A 24,045-nucleotide genomic window follows, 5' to 3' on the forward strand; every position below is an offset into this window, starting at 1 on the left:
CCACACACACACACACAGTATACCAAACACACACACACAGTATACCACACACACACACACACACAAACAGTATACCACACACCCACACACAGTATACCACACACACACACACAGTATACCACACACACACACCAACAGTATACCACACACACACACACACACACAGTATACCACACACACACACACACACACAGTATACCACACACACACACACACACAGTATACCACACACACAGACACACACAGTATACCACACACACACACAGACGCACACAGTATACCACACACACAGTATACCACACACACAGACACACACAGTATACCACACACACACACACGCACTCACAGTATACCACACACACAGACACACACAGTATACCACACACACACACAGACACACACAGTATACCACACACACACACACACAGTATAACACACACACACACAGTATACCACACACACAGACACACACAGTATACCACACACACACACACACACACACACAGTATACCACACACACAGACACACACAGTATACCACACACACACACACACACACACAGTATACCACACACACACAAACAGTATACCACACACACACAGTATACCACACACACACACACACACACACACAGTGTATAAAACACACAGTGTATAACACACACAGTGTATAACACACACACACACACAGTGTATAACACACACACACACAGTGTATAACACACACACACACACAGTGTATAACACACACACACACACACAGTGTATAACACACACAAACACACACAGTGTATAACACACACACAGTGTATAACACACACACACACACAGTGTATAACACACACACACACAGTGTATAACACACACACACACACAGTGTATAACACACACACACACACACAAACACACACAGTGTATAACACACACACACAGTGTATAACACACACACACACACAGTGTATAACACACACACACACACAGTGTATAACACACACACACAGTGTATAACACACACACAGTGTATAACACACACACACACACAGTGTATAACACACACACACAAACACACACAAACACACACACAAACACACAGTGTAAAACACACACAAACACACACACACTGTATAACACACACACACACAAACACACAGTGTATAACACACACACAAACACACACACACAGTGTATAACACACACACACACAGTGTATAACACACACACACAGTGTATAACACACACACACAGTGTATAACACACACACAGTGTATAACACACACACACACACAGTGTATAACACACACACACAAACACACAGTGTAAAACACACACACACAGTGTATAACACACACACACACACAAACACACAGTGTATAACACACACACACAGTGTATAACACACACACACACACAGTGTATAACACACACACACACAGTGTATAACACACACACACACACAGTGTATAACACACACACACACACACAAACACACACAGTGTATAACACACACACACAGTGTATAACACACACACACACACAGTGTATAACACACACACACACAGTGTATAACACACACACACAGTGTATAACACACACACAGTGTATAACACACACACACACACACAGTGTATAACACACACAGTGTATAACACACACACACAAACACACAGTGTAAAACACACACAAACACACACACAGTGTATAACACACACAAACACACACACAAACACACAGTGTAAAACACACACAAACACACACACACTGTATAACACACACACACACAAACACACAGTGTATAACACACACACAAACACACACACACAGTGTATAACACACACACACACAGTGTATAACACACACACACACACACAGTGTATAACACACACACACATTGTATAACACACACACAGTGTATAACACACACACACACACAAACAGTGTATAACACACACACACAGTGTATAACACACACACAGTGTATAACACACAAACACACACACAAACACACAGTGTATAACACACACACACACAGTGTATAACACACACACACAGTGTATAACACACACACACACACAAACACACACAGTGTATAACACACACACACACAGTGTATAAAACACACACACACACAAACACACACAGTGTATATCACACACACACACACAGTGTATAACACACACACACAGTGTATAACACACACACACACAGAGTGTATAACAGACACACACACACACACAGTGTATAACACACACACACAGTGTATAACACACACACACACACACACACAGTGTATAACACACACACACACACACACAGTGTATAACACACACACACACACAGTGTATAACACACACACAGTGTATAACACACACACACACACACACAGTGTATAACACACACACACACACACACAGTGTATAACACACACACAGTGTATAACACACACACACACAAACACACAAAGTGTATAACACACACACACACAGTGTATAACACACACACACACACACACAAACACACACAGTGTATAACACACACACACAGTGTATAACACACACAAACACACACAGTGTATAACACACACGCACACACACAGTGTATAACACACACACACACAGTGTATAACACACACAAGCACAAAGTGTAAAACACAAACACACACACACAGTGTATAACACACACACACACACACACAAACACACAGTGTATAACACACACACACAGTGTATAACACACAAACACACAGTGTATAACACACACACACACACACAGTGTATAACACACACACACAGTGTATAACACACACACACAAACACACAGTGTAAAACACACACACAAACACACACACACAGTGTATAACACACACACACACACAAACACACAGTGTATAACACACAGACACACACTGTGTATAACACACACACACACACACACACAAACACACAGTGTATAACACACACACAAACACACACACAGTGTATAACACACACACACACACACACACAGTCTATAACACACACACACAGTGTATAACACACACACACAGAGTGTATAACACACACACAAACACACACACAGTGTATAACACACACACACACACACACACAGTCTATAACACACACACACAGTGTATAACACACACACACACACAGAGTGTATAACACACACACACACACACAGTGTATAACACACACACACACAGTCTATAACACACACACACACACAGTGTATAACACACACACACACACACAGTCTATAACACACACACACAGTGTATAACACACACACACACACACAGTCTATAACACACACACACACAGTGTATAACACACACACACAGTGTCTAACACACACACACAGTGTCTAACACACACACACAGTGTCTAACACACACACAGAGTGTATAACACACACACAAACACACACAGTGTATAACACACACACAGTGTATAACACACACACACACACACAGTGTATAACACACACACACAGTGTATAACACACACACACCGTGTATAACACACACACAGTGTATAACACACACACACACAGTGTATAACACACACACACACAAACACACACAGTCTATAACACACACACACAAACACACAGTGTATAACACACACACACAGTGTATAACACACACACACAAACACACAGTGTAAAACACAGACACAAACACATACACACAGTGTATAACACACAAACACACACACACAAACACACAGTGTATAACACACACACACACAGTGTATAACACACACACACAGTGTATAACACACACACACACACACACACACAAACACACAGTGTATAACACACACACACAGTGTATAACACACACACACACACACAAACACACAGTGTATAACACACACACAAACACACACACACAGTGTATAACACACACACACACACAGTCTATAACACACACACACAGTGTATAACACACACACACACACAGAGTGTATAACACACACACACACACACAGTGTATAACACACACACAGTGTATTACACACACACACAAACAGTCTATAACACACACACAGTGTATAACACACACACACACACACAGTGTATAACACACACACACAGTGTATAACACACACACACACACACACAGTGTATAACACACACACAGTGTATAACACACACACACACAGAGTGTATAACACACACACAAACACACACAGTGTATAACACACACACAGTGTATAACACACACACACACACAGTGTATAACACACACACACAGTGTATAACACACACACACACACACACAGTGTATAACACACACACAGTGTATAACACACACACACACACACACACAGTGTATAACACACACACACACACACACAAACACACACAGTGTATGACACACACACACACACACACACAGTGTATAACACACACACACACACAGTGTATAACACACACACACACACACAGTGAATAACACACACACACAAACACACAGTGTAAAACACACACACAAACACACACACACAGTGTATAACACACACACACACACAAACACACAGTGTATAACACACACACAAACACACACACAGTGTATAACACACACACACACAGTGTATAACACACACACACACACAGTGTATAACACACACACACACACAGTGTATAACACACACACACAGTGTATAACACACAAACACACACACAAACACACAGTGTATAACACACACACACACACACACAGTGTATAACACACACACACAGTGTATAACACACACACAAACACACACAGTGTATAACACACACACACACAGTGTATAAAACACACACACACACAAACACACACAGTGTATATCACACACACACACAGTGTATAACACACACACACACAGTGTATAACACACACACACACAGAGTGTATAACAGACACACACACACACACAGTGTATAACACACACACACAGTGTATAACACACACACACACACACAGTGTATAACACACACACACACAGAGTGTATAACACACACACACACACAAACACACACAGTGTATAACACACACACAGTGTATAACACACACACACACACAGTGTATAACACACACACACACACAGTGTATAACACACACACACAGTGTATAACACACACACACACACACACAAACACACACAGTGTATAACACACACACACACAGTGTATAACACACACACACACACACAAACACACACAGTGTATAACACACACAAACACACAGTGTATAACACACACACACAGTGTATAACACACACACACAGTGTATAACACACAGACACAAACACAAAGTGTAAAACACACACACAAACACACACACACAGTGTATAACACACATACACCCACACACACAAACACACAGTGTATAACATACACACACACACAGTGTATAACACACAAACACACAGTGTATAACACACACACACACAGTGTATAACACACACACACAGTGTATAACACACACACACAAACACACAGTGTAAAACACACACACACACACACACACACAAACACAGTGTATAACACACACACACACACACAAACACACAGTGTATAACACACACACACACACACTGTGTATAACACACACACACACACACACACACACAAACACACAGTGTATAACACACACACAAACACACACACAGTGTATAACACACACACACACACACACACACACAGTCTATAACACACACACACAGTGTATAACACACACACACAAACACAGTGTATAACACACACACACACACACACACACACAAACACACAGTGTATAACACACACACAAACACACACACAGTGTATAACACACACACACACACACACACAGTCTATAACACACACACACAGTGTATAACACACACACAGTGTATAACACACACACACACACAGACTGTATAACACACACACACAGTGTATAACACACACACAGAGTATAACACACACACACACACAGAGTGTATAACACACACACACACAGTGTATAACACACACACACACAGTCTATGACACACACACACAGTGTATAACACACACACACACAAACACACACAGTGTATATCACACACACACAGTGTATAACACACACACACACAGTGTATAACACACACACACACAGAGTGTATAACAGACACACACACACACACAGTGTATAACACACACACACAGTGTATAACACACACACACACACACAGTGTATAACACACACACACACACACAGAGTGTATAACACACACACACACACAAACACACACAGTGTATAACACACACACAGTGTATAACACACACACACACACAGTGTATAACACACACACACACACAGTGTATAACACACACACACAGTGTATAACACACACACACACACACACAAACACACACAGTGTATAACACACACACACACAGTGTATAACACACACACACACACACAAACACACACAGTGTATAACACACACAAACACACAGTGTATAACACACACACACAGTGTATAACACACACACACAGTGTATAACACACAGACACAAACACAAAGTGTAAAACACACACACAAACACACACACACAGTGTATAACACACATACACCCACACACACAAACACACAGTGTATAACATACACACACACACAGTGTATAACACACAAACACACAGTGTATAACACACACACACACAGTGTATAACACACACACACAGTGTATAACACACACACACAAACACACAGTGTAAAACACACACACACACACACACACGCAAACACAGTGTATAACACACACACACACACACAAACACACAGTGTATAACACACACACACACACACTGTGTATAACACACACACACACACACACACACAAACACACAGTGTATAACACACACACAAACACACACACAGTGTATAACACACACACACACACACACACACAGTCTATAACACACACACACAGTGTATAACACACACACACAAACACAGTGTATAACACACACACACACACACACACACACAAACACACAGTGTATAACACACACACAAACACACACACAGTGTATAACACACACACACACACACACACACAGTCTATAACACACACACACAGTGTATAACACACACACACAGTGTATAACACACACACAGTGTATAACACACACACACACACAGACTGTATAACACACACACACAGTGTATAACACACACACAGAGTATAACACACACACACACAGAGTGTATAACACACACACACACAGTGTATAACACACACACACACAGTCTATGACACACACACACAGTGTATAACACACACACACACAGTCTATAACACACACACACAGTGTATAACACACACAAACACACACAGTGTATAACACACACACAGTGTATAACACACACACACACAGTGTATAACACACACACACAGTGTATAACACACACACACAGTGTATAACACACACACACACAGTGTATAACACACACACACACACACACAGTCTATAACACACACACACACAAACACACAGTGTATAACACACACACACACAAACACACAGTGTATAACACACACACACACACACACACAGTCTATAACACACACACACAGTGTATAACACACACACACACACAGAGTGTATAACACACACACACACACAAACACACACAGTGTATAACACACACACACACATTGTATAACACACACACACACACACACACACCGTGTATAACACACACACACAGTGTATAACACACACACACAGTGTATAACACACACACACACACACACACACAAACACACACAGTGTATAACACACACACACAGTGTATAACACACACACACACACACACAGTGTATAACACACACACACACACACACACACAGTGTATAACACACACACACAAACACACAGTGTAAAACACACACAGAAACACACACACACAGTGTATAACACACACACACACACAAACACACAGTGTATAACACAGAAACACACAGTGTATAACACACACACAGTGTATAACACACACACACACACAGTGTATAACACACACACACACACACACACAGTGTATAACACACACACACAGTGTATAACACACACACACAAACACACAGTGTAAAACACACACACAAACACACACACAGTGTATAACACACACACACACACACACAAACACACAGTGTATAACACACACACACACACACACACAGTGTATAACACACACACACACACACACACAGTGTATAACACACACACACACAGTGTATAACACACAAACACACACAGTGTATAACACACACACACACACAAACACACACAGTGTATAACACACACACAGTGTATAACACACACACACACACAGTGTATAACACACACACACACACACAAACACACAGTGTATAACACACACACACACACAGTGTATAACACACACACAAACACACACACACAGTGTATAACACACACACACACACACAAACACACAGTGTATAACACACACACACACACAGTGTATAACACACACACAGTGTATAACACACACACACAAACACACAGTGTAAAACACACACACAAACACACACACAGTGTATAACACACACACACAGTGTATAACACACACACACACACACACAGTGTAAAACACACACACAAACACACACACACAGTGTATAACACACACACACACACACAAACACACAGTGTATAACACACACACACACACAGTGTATAACACACACACAGTGTATAACACACACACACAAACACACAGTGTAAAACACACACACAAACACACACACAGTGTATAACACACACACACAGTGTATAACACACACACACACACACACAGTGTATAACACACACACACAGTGTATAACACACACACACAGTGTATAACACACACACACAGTGTATAACACACACACACACACACACACAAACACACAGTGTATAACACACACACAGTGTATAACACACACACACACACACAGTGTATAACACACACACACAAACACACAGTGTAAAACACACACACAAACACACACACACAGTGTATAACACACACACACACACACACACACAAACACACAGTGTATAACACACACACACACACAGTGTATAACACACACACAGTGTATAACACACACACACAAACACACAGTGTAAAACACACACACAAACACACACACAGTGTATAACACACACACACAGTGTATAACACACACACAAACACACACAGTGTATAACACACACACACACACAGTGTATAACACACACACACACAGTGTATAACACACACACACACACAGTGTATAACACACACACACACACAGTGTATAACACACACACAGTGTATAACACACACACACACAAACACACAGTGTATAACACACACACACACAGTGTATAACACACACACAGTGTATAACACACACACACACACACAAACACACAGTGTATAACACACACACAAACACACACACACAGTGTATAACACACACAGTGTATAACACACACACAGTGTATAACACACACACACACACAGTGTATAACACACACACACACAGTGTATAACACACACACACACACAGTGTATAACACACACACACACACACAAACACACACAGTGTATAACACACACACACAGTGTATAACACACACACACACACAGTGTATAACACACACACACACAGTGTATAACACACACACACAGTGTATAACACACACACAGTGTATAACACACACACACACACACAGTGTATAACACACACAGTGTATAACACACACACACAAACACACAGTGTAAAACACACACAAACACACACACAGTGTATAACACACACAAACACACACACAAACACACAGTGTAAAACACACACAAACACACACACACTGTATAACACACACACACACAAACACACAGTGTATAACACACACACAAACACACACACACAGTGTATAACACACACACACACAGTGTATAACACACACACACAGTGTATAACACACACACACAGTGTATAACACACACACAGTGTATAACACACACACACACACAGTGTATAACACACACACACAAACACACAGTGTAAAACACACACACACAGTGTATAACACACACACACACACAAACACACAGTGTATAACACACACACACACAGTGTATAACACACACACACAGTGTATAACACACACACACACACACACACACACAGTGTATAACACACACACACACACAGTGTATAACACACACACACACACAGTGTATAACACACACACAGTGTATAACACACACACACACACAGTGTATAACACACACACACACACAGTGTATAACACACACACAGTGTATAACACACACACACACACAAACACACAGTGTATAACACACACACACACAGTGTATAACACACACACAGTGTATAACACACACACACACACAAACACACAGTGTATAACACACACACAAACACACACACACAGTGTATAACACACACAGTGTATAACACACACACACACACAGTGTATAACACACACACACACACACAGTGTATAACACACACACACACACAAACACACAGTGTATAACACACACACACACAGTGTATAACACACACACAGTGTATAACACACACACACACACACACACACACACACACAGTGTATAACACACACACACATTGTATAACACACACACACACAGTGTATAACACACACACACAGTGTATAACACACACACACAGTGTATAACACACACACACACAGTGTATAACACATACACACACAGTGTATAACACACACACACACAGTGTATAACACACACACACACAGTGTATAACACACACACAGTGTATAACACATACACACAGTGTATAACACACACACACAAACACACACAGTGTATAACACACACACACAGTGTATAACACACACACACAGTGTATAACACACACACAGAGTGTATAACACACACACACACACACAGTGTATAACACACACACACAGTGTATAACACACACACACAGTGTATAACACACACACACACACACAGTGTATAACACACACACTCACAAACACACACAGTGTATAACACACACACACAGTGTATAACACACACACACACACAGTGTATAACACACACACACACAGTGTATAACACACACACACACACAGTGTATAACACACACACACACACAAACACACACAGTGTATAACACACACACACACAGTGTATAACACACACACACACACAGTGTATAACACACACACACACACACAGTGTATAACACACACACACACACAGTGTATAACACACACAGTGTATAACACACACACACACACAGAGTGTATAACACACACACACACACACACACACAGTGTATAACACACACAGTGTATAACACACACACACACAGTCTATAACACACACACACAGTGTATAACACATACACACAGTGTATAACACACACACACACACACAGTCTATAACCCACACAGAGTGTATAACACACACACACAGTCTATAACACATACACACAGTGTATAACACACACACACACACACACAGTCTATAACACACACACACAGTCTATAACACACACACACAGTGTATAACACACACACACACACACACAGTCTATAACACACACACACAGTGTATAACACACACACACAGTGTATCACACACACACACACAGTGTATAACACACACACAAACACACACAGTGTATAACACACACACAGTGTATAACACACACACACACACACACACACAGTGTATAACACACACACACACACACACACACACAGTGTATAACACACACACAGTGTATAACACACACACACACACAGTGTATAACACACACACACAGTGTATAACACACACACACATTGTATAACACACACACACACAGTGTATAACACACACACACACAGTGTATAACACATACACACAGTGTATAACACACACACACAGTGTATAACACACACACACACACAGTGTATAACACACACACACACAGTGTATAACACATACACACACAGTGTATAACACACACACACACACACACAGTGTATAACACACACACACACACAGTGTATAACACACACACACAGTGTATAACACATACACACAGTGTATAACACACACACACACACACAAACACACAGTGTATAACACACACAGTGTATAACACACACACACAAACACACACAGTGTATAACACACACACACAGTGTATAACACACACACAGTGTATAACACACACACACACAGAGTGTATAACACACACACACACACAGTGTATAACACACACACACAGTGTATAACACACACACACACACAGTGTATAACACACACACACACACACAGTGTATAACACACACAAACACACACAGTGTATAACACACACACAGTGTATAACACACACACACACACAGTGTATAACACACACACACACAGTGTATAACACACACACACACACAGTGTATAACACACACACACACACACAAACACACACAGTGTATAACACACACACACAGTGTATAACACACACACACACAGTGTATAACACACACACACACACAGTGTATAACACACACACACAGTGTATAACACACACACAGTGTATAACACACACACACACACAGTGTATAACACACACAGTGTATAACACACACACACAAACACACAGTGTAAAACACACACAAACACACACACAGTGTATAACACACACAAACACACACACAAACACACAGTGTAAAACACACACAAACACACACACACTGTATAACACACACACACACAAACACACAGTGTATAACACACACACAAACACACACACACAGTGTATAACACACACACACACAGTGTATAACACACACACACAGTGTATAACACACACACACAGTGTATAACACACACACAGTGTATAACACACACACACACACAGTGTATAACACACACACAGTGTATAACACACACACACAGTGTATAACACACACACACAGTGTATAACACACACACACACAGTCTATAACACACACACACAGTATATAACACACACACACAGTGTATAACACACACACAGTGTATAACACACACACACACAGTGTATAACACACACACACAGTGTATAACACACACACACACAAACACACACAGTGTATAACACACACACACAAACACACAGTGTATAACACACACAGTGTATAACACACACACACAAACACACACAGTGTATAACACACACACACACACACACACACAGTGTACAGCAACATGTCACCAGGTAACACACACACACACACACACACACACAGTGTATAACACACACACATTGTATAACACACACACAGTGTATAACACACACACACACAGTGTATAACACACACACACACAGTGTATAACACATACACACACAGTGTATAACACACACACACACACACACACAGTGTATAACACACACACACACACACAGTGTATAACACACACACACACACACACACAAACACACAGTGTATAACACACACACACACACACACACAAACACACAGTGTATAACACACACAGTGTATAACACACACACACAAACACACACAGTGTATAACACACACACACACACACACAAACACACACAGTGTATAACACACACACAGTGTATAACACACACACACACACAGTGTATAACACACACACACAAACACAGTGTAAAACACACACACAAACACACACACACAGTGTATAACACACACACACACACACAGTGTATAACACACACACACAAACACACAGTGTAAAACACACACACAAACACACACACAGTGTATAACACACACACACAGTGTATAACACACACACACACACACACAGTGTATAACACACACACACAGTGTATAACACACACACACAGTGTATAACACACACACACACACACACAACCACACAGTGTATAACACACACACAGTGTATAACACACACACACACACACAGTGTATAACACACACACACAAACACACAGTGTAAAACACACACACAAACACACACACACAGTGTATAACACACACACACACACAAACACACAGTGTATAACACACACACACACACAGTGTATAACACACACACACACAGTGTATAACACATACACACACAGTGTATAACACACACACACACACACAGTGTATAACACACACACACACACACAGTGTATAACACACACACACAGTGTATAACACACACACACAGTGTATAACACACACACACACAGTGTATAACACACACACACACACACACACACAAACACACACAGTGTATAACACACACACACAGTGTATAACACACACACACACACACAGTGTATAACACACACACACACACACAGTGTATAACACACACACACACAGTGTATAACACACACACACAGTGTATAACACACACACACAAACACACAGTGTAAAACACACACACAAACACACACACAGTGTATAACACACACACACACACACAAACACACAGTGTATAACACACACACACAGTGTATAACACACACACACAGTGTATAACACACACACACAGAGTGTATAACACACACACACAGTGTATAACACACACACACAGTGTATAACACACACACACACAGTGTATAACACACACACACACACACAGTGTATAACACACACACACAGTGTATAACACACACACACAGTGTATAACACACACACACACACAGTGTATAACACACACACACAGTGTATAACACACACACACAGTGTATAACACACACACACAGTCTATAACACACACACACAGTGTATAACACACACACACACACACAGTCTATAACACACACACACAGTGTATAACACACACACACACAGTCTATAACACACACACACAGTGTATAACACACACACACACACACACAGTCTATAACACACACACACAGTGTATAACACACACACAGTGTATAACACACACACACACAGAGTGTATAACACACACACAAACACACACAGTGTATAACACACACACACACACAGTGTATAACACACACACACAGTGTATAACACACACACACACACACACAGTCTATAACACACACACACACAGTGTATAACACACACACACAGTGTATAACACACACACAGTCTATAACACACACACACACAGTGTATAACACACACACACACACACACACAGTCTCTAACACACACAGTGTATAACACACACACAGTGTATAACACACACACACAGTCTATAACACACACACACAGTGTATAACACACACACACACACAGTCTATAACACACACACACAGTGTATAACACACACACACAGAGTGTATAACACACACACAAACACACACACAGTGTATAACACACACACAAAGTGTATAACACACACACACACAGAGTGTATAACACACACACAAACACATACAGTGTATAACACACACAGTGTATAACACACACACACACACAGTGTATAACACACACACACACACACAGTGTATAACACACACACACAGTGTATAACACACACACACACAGTGTATAACACACACACATTGTATAACACACACACAGTGTATTACACACACACACACACAGTGTATAACACACACACACAGTGTATAACACACACACACACACACAAACACACACAGTGTATAACACACACACACAGTGTATAACACACACACACACACAGTGTATAACACACACACACACACACAGTGTATAACACACACACACAGTGTATAACACACACACACACACAGAGTGTATAACACACACACACACACACAGTGTTTAACACACACACACACACACAGTGTATAACACACACACACAGTGTATAACACACACACACACATGGTATAACACACACACACAGTGTATAACACACACACACACACACAGAGTGTATAACACACACACACATACACACACAGTGTATTACACACACACACAGTGTATAACACACACACACAGTGTATAACACACACACACACACACACAGTGTATAACACACACACACAGTGTATAACACACACACACACACACACACAAACACACACAGTGTATAACACACACACACAGTGTATAACACACACACACACACAGTGTATAACACACACACACACAGTGTATAACACACACACACAGTGTATAACACACACACACACAGTGTATAACACACAAACACACACAGTGTATAACACACACACAGTGTATAACACACACACACACACACACACACACAGTGTATAACACACACACACAGTGTATAACACACACACACAGTGTATAACACACACACACACACACACACACACAGTGTATAACACACACACACAAACACACAGTGTATAACACACACACACAAACACACAGTGTATAACACACACACAAACACACACACACAGTGTATAACACACACACACAAACACACAGTGTATAACACACACACACACAGTGTATAACACACACACAGTGTATAACACACACACACAAACACACAGTGTAAAACACACACACAAACACACACACAGTGTATAACACACACACACAGTGTATAACACACACACACACACACAGTGTATAACACACACACACAGTGTATAACACACACACACAGTGTATAACACACACACACACACACACACACAAACACACAGTGTATAACACACACACAGTGTATAACACACACACACACACACAGTGTATAACACACACACACAAACACACAGTGTAAAACACACACACAAACACACACACACAGTGTATAACACACACACACACACACACAAACACACAGTGTATAACACACACACACACACAGTGTATAACACACACACAGTGTATAACACACACACACAAACACACAGTGTAAAACACACACACAAACACACACACAGTGTATAACACACACACACAGTGTATAACACACACACAAACACACACAGTGTATAACACACACACACACACACAGTGTATAACACACACACAAACACACACACACAGTCTATAACACACACACACAGTGTATAACACACACACACAGAGTGTATAACACACACACACACAGTGTATAACACACACACAGTGTATAACACACACACACACACAGTCTATAACACACACACACACAGTGTATAACACACACACAAACACACACACACACAGTGTATAACACACACACACACAGTGTATAACACACACACACACACAAACACACAGTGTATAACACACACACACACACACACACACCGTGTATAACACACACACACAGTGTATAACACACACACAAACACACACAGTGTATAACACACACACACACACACAGTGTATAACACACACACACACACACACACAAACACACACAGTGTATAACACACACACACAGTGTATAACACACACACACACACACAGTGTATAACACACACACACACACAGTGTATAACACACACACACAGTGTATAACACACACACACAAACACACAGTGTAAAACACACACACAAACACACACACAGTGTATAACACACACACACAAACACACAGTGTATAACACACACACACAGTGTATAACACACACACACAGTGTATAACACACACACACAGAAACACACAGTGTATAACACACACAAACACACACACACAGTCTATAACACACACACACAGTGTATAACACACACACAGAGTGTATAACACACACACACACACACAGTCTATAACACACACACACACAGTGTATAACACACACACACACACACAGTGTATAACACACACACAGTGTATAACACACACACACACACACACACAGTGTATAACACACACACACACACACACAGTGTATAACACACACACAGTGTATAACACACACACACACACACAGTCTATAACACACACACACAGTGTATAACACACACACACAGTGTATAACACTCACACACACACAGTCTATAACACACACACACACAGTGTATAACACACACACACAGTGTATAACACATACACACACAGTGTATAACACACACACACACACACAGTGTATAACACACACACACACAGTGTATAACACACACACACACAGTGTATAACACACACACACACACACAGTGTATAACACACACACAGTGTATAACACACACACACAGTGTATAACACACACACACACAGTGTATAACACACACACAGTGTATAACACACACACACAGTGTATAACACACACACAGTGTATAACACACACACACAGTGTATAACACATTCACACACAGTGTATAACACACACACACAGTGTATAACACACACACACAGTGTATAACACACACACACACAGTGTATAACACACACACACACACACAGTGTATAACACACACACAGTGTATAACACACACACACACACACAGTGTATAACACACACACTCACAAACACACACAGTGTATAACACACACACACAGTGTATAACACACACACACACACAGTGTATAACACACACACACACAGTGTATAACACACACACACACAGTGTATAACACACACACACACACAAACACACACAGTGTATAACACACACACACACAGTGTATAACACACACACACACAGTGTATAACACACACACACACACACAGTGTATAACACACACACACACACAGTGTATAACACACACAGTGTATAACACACACACACACACAGAGTGTATAACACACACACACACACACACACACACACACACACACAGTGTATAACACACACAGTGTATAACACACACACACACAGTCTATAACACACACACACAGTGTATAACACATACACACAGTGTATAACACACACACACACACACAGTCTATAACACACACACAGTGTATAACACACACACACAGTCTATAACACATACACACAGTGTATAACACACACACACACACACACAGTCTATAACACACACACACAGTCTATAACACACACACACAGTGTATAACACACACACACACACACACACAGTCTATAACACACACACACAGTGTATAACACACACACACAGTGTATCACACACACACACACAGTGTATAACACACACACAAACACACACAGTGTATAACACACACACAGTGTATAACACACACACACACACACACAGTGTATAACACACACACACACACACACACACAGTGTATAACACACACACAGTGTATAACACACACACACAGTGTATAACACACACACACACACAGTGTATAACACACACACACAGTGTATAACACACACACACATTGTATAACACACACACACACAGTGTATAACACACACACACACAGTGTATAACACATACACACACAGTGTATAACACACACACACACAGTGTATAACACATACACACAGTGTATAACACACACACACACAGTGTATAACACATACACACAGTGTATAACACACACACACAGTGTATAACACACACACACACACAGTGTATAACACACACACACAGTGTATAACACACACACACACAGTGTATAACACACACACACACAGTGTATAACACACACACACAGTGTATAACACATACACACACAGTGTATAACACACACACACAGTGTATAACACATACACACACAGTGTATAACACACACACACACAGTGTATAACACATACACACAGTGTATAACACACACACACACAGTGTATAACACATACACACAGTGTATAACACACACACACAGTGTATAACACACACACACACACAGTGTATAACACACACACACACAGTGTATAACACACACACACACAGTGTATAACACATACACACACAGTGTATAACACACACACACACAGTGTATAACACACACACACACAGTGTATAACACACACACACACAGTGTATAACACACACACACAGTGTATAACACACACACACACAGTCTATAACACACACACACAGTGTATAACACACACACAGTGTATAACACACACACACACACAGTGTATAACACACACACACATTGTATAACACACACACACACAGTGTATAACACATACACACAGTGTATAACACACACACACAGTGTATAACACACACACACAGTGTATAACACACACACACACAGTTTATAACACATACACACACAGTGTATAACACACACACAGTGTATAACACACACACACACACACACACACAGTGTATAACACACACACACAGTGTATAACACACACACACACACACACACACACACAGTGTATAACACACACACACAAACACACAGTGTATAACACACACACACAAACACACAGTGTATAACACACACACAAACACACACACACAGTGTATAACACACACACACAAACACACAGTGTATAACACACACACACACAGTGTATAACACACACACAGTGTATAACACACACACACAAACACACAGTGTAAAACACACACACAAACACACACACAGTGTATAACACACACACACAGTGTATAACACACACACACACACACAGTGTATAACACACACACACAGTGTATAACACACACACACAGTGTATAACACACACACACACACACACACACAAACACACAGTGTATAACACACACACAGTGTATAACACACACACACACACACAGTGTATAACACACACACACAAACACACAGTGTAAAACACACACACAAACACACACACACAGTGTATAACACACACACACACAAACACACAGTGTATAACACACACACACACACAGTGTATAACACACACACAGTGTATAACACACACACACAAACACACAGTGTAAAACACACACACAAACACACACACAGTGTATAACACACACACACAGTGTATAACACACACACAAACACACACAGTGTATAACACACACACACACACACAGTGTATAACACACACACACACACACACACAGTCTATAACACACACACACAGTGTATAACACACACACACACACACACACACAAACACACAGTGTATAACACACACACAGTGTATAACACACACACACAAACACACAGTGTAAAACACACACACAAACACACACACACAGTGTATAACACACACACACACACAAACACACAGTGTATAACACACACACACACACAGTGTATAACACACACACAGTGTATAACACACACACACAAACACACAGTGTAAAACACACACACAAACACACACACAGTGTATAACACACACACACAGTGTATAACACACACACAAACACACACAGTGTATAACACACACACACACACACAGTGTATAACACACACACACACACACACACACAGTCTATAACACACACACACAGTGTATAACACACACACACACACACACACACAAACACACAGTGTATAACACACACACAGTGTATAACACACACACACAAACACACAGTGTAAAACACACACACAAACACACACACACAGTGTATAACACACACACACACACAAACACACAGTGTATAACACACACACACACACAGTGTATAACACACACACAGTGTATAACACACACACACAAACACACAGTGTAAAACACACACACAAACACACACACAGTGTATAACACACACACACAGTGTATAACACACACACAAACACACACAGTGTATAACACACACACACACACACAGTGTATAACACACACACACACACACACACAAACACACACAGTGTATAACACACACACACAGTGTATAACACACACACACACACACAGTGTATAACACACACACACACACAGTGTATAACACACACACACAGTGTATAACACACACACACAAACACACAGTGTAAAACACACACACAAACACACACACAGTGTATAACACACACACACAAACACACAGTGTATAACACACACACACAGTGTATAACACACACACACAGTGTATAACACACACACACAGAAACACACAGTGTATAACACACACAAACACACACACACAGTCTATAACACACACACACAGTGTATAACACACACACAGAGTGTATAACACACACACACACACACAGTCTATAACACACACACACACAGTGTATAACACACACACACACACACAGTGTATAACACACACACAGTGTATAACACACACACACACACACACACAGTGTACAGCAACATGTCACCAGGTAACACACACACACACACACAGTGTATAACACACACACAGTGTATAACACACACACACACACACAGTCTATAACACACACACACAGTGTATAACACACACACACAGTGTATAACACTCACACACACACAGTCTATAACACACACACACACAGTGTATAACACACACACACAGTGTATAACACATACACACACAGTGTATAACACACACACACAGTGTATAACACACACACACACAGTGTATAACACACACACACACAGTGTATAACACACACACACACACACAGTGTATAACACACACACAGTGTATAACACACACACACAGTGTATAACACACACACACACAGTGTATAACACACACACAGTGTATAACACACACACACAGTGTATAACACACACACAGTGTATAACACACACACACAGTGTATAACACATACACACACAGTGTATAACACACACACACACAGTGTATAACACACACACACAGTGTATAACACACACACACACAGTGTATAACACACACACACACACACAGTGTATAACACACACACAGTGTATAACACACACACACACACACAGTGTATAACACACACACTCACAAACACACACAGTGTATAACACACACACACAGTGTATAACACACACACACACACAGTGTATAACACACACACACACAGTGTATAACACACACACACACACAGTGTATAACACACACACACACACAAACACACACAGTGTATAACACACACACACACAGTGTATAACACACACACACACAGTGTATAACACACACACACACACACAGTGTATAACACACACACACACACAGTGTATAACACACACAGTGTATAACACACACACACACACAGAGTGTATAACACACACACACACACACACACACACACACAGTGTATAACACACACAGTGTATAACACACACACACACAGTCTATAACACACACACACAGTGTATAACACATACACACAGTGTATAACACACACACACACACACAGTCTATAACACACACACAGTGTATAACACACACACACAGTCTATAACACATACACACAGTGTATAACACACACACACACACACACAGTCTATAACACACACACACAGTCTATAACACACACACACAGTGTATAACACACACACACACACACACACAGTCTATAACACACACACACAGTGTATAACACACACACACAGTGTATCACACACACACACACAGTGTATAACACACACACAAACACACACAGTGTATAACACACACACAGTGTATAACACACACACACACACACAGTGTACAGCAACATGTCACCGGATAACACACACACACACACACACACACAGTGTATAACACACACACAGTGTATAACACACACACACATTGTATAACACACACACACACACAGTGTATAACACACACACACAGTGTATAACACACACACACAGTGTATAACACACACACACACAGTGTATAACACACACACAGTGTATAACACACACACACAGTGTATAACACACACACAGTGTATAACACACACACACAGTGTATAACACACACACACACACACAGTGTATAACACATACACACACAGTGTATAACACACACACACACACAGTGTATAACACACACACACAGTGTATAACACACACACACACAGTGTATAACACACACACACACACACAGTGTATAACACACACACACAGTGTATAACACATACACACACAGTGTATAACACACACACACACAGTGTATAACACACACACACAGTGTATAACACACACACACACACACAGTGTATAACACACACACACACAGTGTATAACACACACACACAGTGTATAACACACACACAGTGTATAACACACACACACAGTGTATAACACACACACACACACAGTGTATAACACACACACAGTGTATAA

This window comes from Hemibagrus wyckioides, linkage group LG15 (genome assembly GCF_019097595.1).
Source record: "Hemibagrus wyckioides isolate EC202008001 linkage group LG15, SWU_Hwy_1.0, whole genome shotgun sequence".
NCBI lineage: Eukaryota > Metazoa > Chordata > Actinopteri > Siluriformes > Bagridae > Hemibagrus > Hemibagrus wyckioides.